This window comes from Salmo salar, chromosome ssa13 (assembly GCF_905237065.1).
Source record: "Salmo salar chromosome ssa13, Ssal_v3.1, whole genome shotgun sequence".
NCBI classification, from domain to species: Eukaryota; Metazoa; Chordata; class Actinopteri; order Salmoniformes; family Salmonidae; genus Salmo; species Salmo salar.
The window spans coordinates 83,501,079-83,507,078 of record NC_059454.1 but is presented as its reverse complement, the minus strand read 5'-3'; positions in this window follow the sequence as shown (position 1 = coordinate 83,507,078).

Here is a 6,000-nt window from a genome sequence, read left to right as displayed (position 1 = left end):
AACCCTGACTGAGTTCCAAGGCGGGCCTTCAAAAAGGGGGCCTGCGGGCCGCAGTTGCCCATCACTGATCTAAATGTGTGTACTGTTGGTGTTTCATTATTTGCTGCTATGTACTTTTATTATGTGCTTCATTTTAAAAAGAGATTCGGTGCAGACAAAGGCCTACTATGCTAGCCTGAGCCATTTTCTTCAAACTATCCTAAGCATGCAAAGAAGGCTGCATATCTCTGGCGAAGCTAGCTTTTCATCATATTATAATGAAACACACACGCACAAGTATGCGCGAGCACACACACAATTTGTGTGTGTATTCAACAAGACCCCACTGAGTGTAAATACTACTGGGCCATTCCAGCACCTCCTAAGGAATTTAAGTGAACATGCCATTCAGACACTAGACCATATGGCTAGTACAATTAATGGCACAGTCTAATTTTTTAAAAGATAGCTTTTTTCAGCTCTGTGATGACATCACACAAACAAACCATATCCCCAGGCTACATACTGTCACAGGGAACTATTTTCTTTTCTTTAAATGTTAATATGTTTTATTTAATCCCAGTTAACCAACAGAAGAGACACACACATGTCATCATCCATAGAGATGCAGTAAGAACGTCACCACTATGTTACAGATCTCTACCACCATGTTTGTCTGGTAACCTTATTTCTGCCTGCTGGGGGCCTGACTGGTTGGTGGAGACATTAGTAGATTTGTAATCATCACAAGTTATATTCTATATATATATACAGTTGAAGTCGGAAGTTTACATACACCTTAGCCAAATACATTTAAACTCAGTTTTTCATATAATAATAGTAGAGTGAATTATTTATTTCAGCTTTTATTTTTTTCTTCACATTCCCAGTGGGTCAGAAGTTTACATACACTCAATTAGTATTTGGTAGCATTTCCTTTAATTTGTTTAACTTGGGTCAAACGTTTTGGATAGCCTTGCACAAGCTTCCCACAAAATAGTTGGGTGAATTTTGGCCATTCCTCCTGACAGAGCTGGTGTAACTGAGTCAGTTTTGTAGGCCTCCTTGCTCGCACACACTTTTTCAGTTCTGCCCACAAATGTTCTATAGGATTGAGGTCAGGGCTTTGTGATGGCCACTCCAATACTTTGACTTTGTTGTCCTTAAGCCATTTTGCCACAACTTTGGAAGTATGCTTGGGGTCATTGTCTATTTGGAAAGACCCATTTGCGACCAAGCTTTAACTTCCTGACTAATGTCCTGAGATGTTGCTTCAATGTATCACATAATTTCCTTTCCTCATGATACCATCTATTTTGTGAAGTGCACCAGTCCCTTCTGCAGCAAAGCACCCCCACAACATGATGCTGCCACTCCCGTGCTTCAGAGTTGGGATGGTGTTCTTTGGCTTGCAAGCATCCCCTTTTTTCCTCCAAACATAACAATGGTCATTATGGCCAAACAGTTCTATTTTTGTTTCATCAGACCAGAGGACATTTCTCCAAAAAGAACACTCTTTATCCAAAAAGTGTGCAGTTGCAAACCGTAGTCTGGCTTTTCAATTGGGGTTTTGGAGCAGTGGCTTCTTCCTTGCCGAGCGGCCTTTCAGGTTATGTCGATATAGGACTTGTTTTACTGTGGCTATAGATACTTTTTGTACCTGTTTCCTCCAGCATCTTCACAAGGTCCTTTGCTGTTGTTCTGGGATTGATTTGCACTTTTCGCACCAAAATACATTCATCTCTAGGAGACAGAACGTGTCTCCTTCCTGAGCGGTATGACGCTGCGTGGTCCCATGGCATTTATACTTGCGTACTATTGTTTGTACAGATGAATGTGGTACCTTCAGGCGTTTGGAAATTTCTCCCAAGGATGAACCAGACTTGTGGAGGTCTACAATTGTTTTCTGAAGTCTTGGCTGATTTATTTTGATTTTCCCATGATGTCAAGCAAAAAGGCACTGAGTTTGAAGGTAGGCCTTGAAATATCAGAAGTTTACATTTACATTTTTTTTTTTACATTTTAGTCATTTAGCAGACAGTCTTATCCAGAGCGACTTACAGTAGTGAATACATTTCATTAAAAAAATTATTCTTCCCCGTACTGATCCCCCATGGGAATCAAACCCACAACAATGGTGTTGCAAACACCATGCTCTACCAACTGAGCCACAGTTGGTAGGCCTTGAAAGTTTGAAGGTAGGCCTTGAAATATCAGAAGCTTCTAAATCCATGACATAATTTTCTGGAATTTTCAAGCTGTTTAAAGGCACAGTCAACTTAGTGTATGTAAACTTCTGACTCACTGGAATTGTGATACAGTGAATTATAAGTGAAATAATCTGTCTGTAAACAATTGTTGGAAAAATTACTTGTGTCATGCACAAAGTAGATGTCCTAACCGACTTGCCAAAACTATAGTTTGTTAACAAGATATTTGTGGAGTGGTTGAAAAACGACTTTTAATGACTTCAACCTAAGTGTATGTAAACTTCCGACTTCAACTGTATATATATATATTTTACCCCCTTTTTCTCCCCGATTTCGTGATATCCAATTGCGATACACTTACGATCTTGTCTCATTGCTGCAACTCCCAACGGGCTCAGGAGAGGCGAAGGTCGAGTCATGTGTTCTCCAAAACATGACCCGCCTAACCGCGCTTCTTAACACCCGCAACAATGTGTCGGAGGAAACACTGTTTGACTGACGACTGAAGTCAGCCTGCAGGTGCCCGGCCCGCCATAAAGAGTTACTAGAACGCGATGAGCCAAGTAAAGCCCCCCCGGCCAAAACCTCCCCTAACCCAGACAACGCTGGGCAAATTGTGCACCACCCTATGGGACTCCTGGTCACGGCCAGTTATGTACCACAGCCTGGATCAAACCCGGGTCTGTGGTGACACTGCGATGCAGTGCCTTAGACTACTGCGCCACTCGGGAGGCAATCATCAGGAGTTTGATCAAAAGCTGTCTCCATGGTAAGATTTTGTGTGCAGGGTAGTATTTTCTTTAGGGATATGTGATTCTTAAAAGCAGTTGCCACCTTTCATCTCTTCAGTGAGTGCTTCAGATCTCCAACACATAGCCAAATCCCTGTTCCAGGAAATTACATCTAATACGTCATTGACTCAGCTTGTCAATATAAAGCTGTCAATATAGATTAAGTGAGATGTTGTTTTCCTTTGGTAATGGTTTGTTAGAACCCACGGAATTACACACAAGTTGTAAGCCTGAAGAAGTGGACTGGCCTATACAGCCAGCCAGGCAAATGCATTGTTCCGTATTTGCACTGTGACCAGAGTGCAAACCACTACAGTCAGACTGAGACCCATCTGGAATCTATAGCAATTAAATCCAGATAAAGTAATTTTACTTCCTACTTGTTTCTCCAGCTGGTTTCTTCTCAATCATTTGCCCTTTCATTTAATGGATTATGTAATGTAATGGAATAGGATTGTAGATTAGGGGCGGACATACAGTAGGTTTGCTATTTTTGTCAACTTGTTTAACCATTGTTGAAGCAACTGTTTGAGATAAGATAAGGCTCACAGAAAAGCAGATGACATAAAGAAAACATACAAATCTTTTTTCTGTCTGCATTCTTAGCTAGGTGCTGCCTGTGTGTCTGAGGATGAAGGCTTGCTTATTTCACATCGCGTGTTTTGCCTTTCATTACCCTGTGAAATTGGATGTGGGCCTTGCTAGGCATGTGACTGTTCGCAGCGGTTCAATGTTTTACATTCAAGTCCACATTAGGGCCAAAGCCTGCCAGAGAAACTGGCAAGTGCACGGCAGAAGTGCTCTGATGCATGAGCAGCCTAATTTTCCTCAGGCAAATTAGGGTTGGCGTTGGCTAATTAAAGATGAAAAATCCACTGGTAAACAATGTCTCTCTATTTAAACAGTGCACAGTGGATCGATCTCCTGTCATACAGTTTAGCTTCGGTATTAGAGATGAAATGAAGAGAGCATGAGGTGTAGTCTGATGGGGGGGGCTGTCCAGCAGAGCAGAATATGACCCACGTATTTTATTTTATTTTTATGCCACTTTTGTTTGGTTGGTTTCAGAGAGAAAGACATGCTAAGATGGGGAAGTCATAGTAGTAGCCTACTGCATCTAAAAAACGACTTAAATCCATAGAATCAACAAATACTGTCATAGATGTCCTAATGCTGAGTTCATGTGCCTAATAGTCAATTGTACAGTTTGTTGCATGTACCTATTACAAGGATGGATTTATGTTTCTGTTCACCTGATACCTCAATCAAATGTATTTCAATCAATCAAATGTATTTATAAAGCCCTTTTTACATCAGCCTGAGTTTAACATTAAGGTGTATTTTGTTTTTGACCGTATAACAACAAGAGGAGCAAAAACAAGTTATGTCCAGACTTAAGTTATGTCCTCTGTTTAGGGTACTGTAGTGAAAGGTCAGAGGATAAAAGAACACATTGAAGCAGATGAAGGGCTGCGGTTTGGATTCCTCTCAGTCTCTGAAACTCCTATAAACTCCTCTGGCAAATGATCTGGACTCAGTTATGTTCCTTCACTAAAGGGCTCTGAAAAAAAAATCACATTTTCACTTTCCACAAAACATACACATTTTTTGTGCCAATAAGATGATAGAGCTGGCCACCAGGTTGTTATTGACAAAATGTGTTTCCTTTTCGCCATTTATCTCATCGCTGGCAATGCCCGGATTTCAGGAGTGAAGGCCTCAGGCTTATGCACTAATGTTCAGTCTCATGTATTCCACCCCAGGACTTGACAGACTGAGACTGAGAAAATTGGGGAGGATTCTGAAAAATACTTTTCACAAGTATCCTGGCTCGTCTGTACAACCTACCGGTATTCGATTTGGAATACTCGCTCGCAAAATAGCACAAATGAAAGTCAAATGTCAAGGCATATTCCATTGCCAAGAATATATTCTATATTTTATCAGTAGTGCTGCCAGGAAATGTGCTGGTAATGTTCTGGAAATGTCAAAACTGTGAGGTAACTGTGAGGTAAGCTAAGTGCATGCATATTGTCACAGCTATGTATGCTATAGTATGTATAAGAGGGCAAAGAGCACGGGAAGTGCTCTCTCTCTCAATAATTCAATAGAAACAACAGAGCAAATTTGTCTTGTGAGATGCTGCCTCACACTCTTTTGATTAGGACATCAGCATGAGAGATGGCTATACCGTTGCATGCAGATAGTGCTGCGTTTCAGCAGGGCCAGAAACAGGGTGGCAGCTTGCCAACATGTTTCTCAGCATCCAGCCAAGTGGAGAAAAACCAGCCACAGGTGTGCCCTCTCAGGACACTTGTTTGGTTACACAGCTCAAAGTAATCACTATGTTACACCTGGTCTTCAGAAGAGCTGTGGAGCAGCTCTCACAACTGTGCTGGGGAGACAACAGAGAGCTTAATGAAGGAGTCCTGGAGTAGTCCTTCATGGAAGCAATGGAATCAACCTAAGGGATTGTATACCAGCCTAATGACATGGCACTGTTATAACCACTGACCGATAGCTTGTGTCAATCTTGCTTACAGGTAGTTTGTTAGATCATTTGACATCACAGTAGACACGGGCTGATATCGTAGATGTAATATCATGGTTATTTTAGAGTTGTAAAGGCTGATGATGGCCAGGTGGATCAAGCAAAGTGTTACCTAGATGTCAAATGGGGCTGAATTAAATGCCAGCCCTGGAATCTGCCTGGATGTCTTATAACAAGCACTGTTGTATTACTGTTATTGAGTCATATACAGTACCAGTTGAAAGGTTTGGACACACCTACTCATTCAAGGATTTTTGTTTATTTTTAATATTTTCTACATTGTAGAAAGGTTGTGAAGACATCAAAACACATATGGAATCATATAGTAATCAAAAAAGTGTTAAACAAATCTAAATATATTTTAGATTTGAGATTCTTCAAAGTAGCCACCCTTTGTCTTGATGACCCCTTTGCACACTCTTGGCATTTTCTCAACCAGCTTCAATTGGAATTATTTTCCAACAGTCTT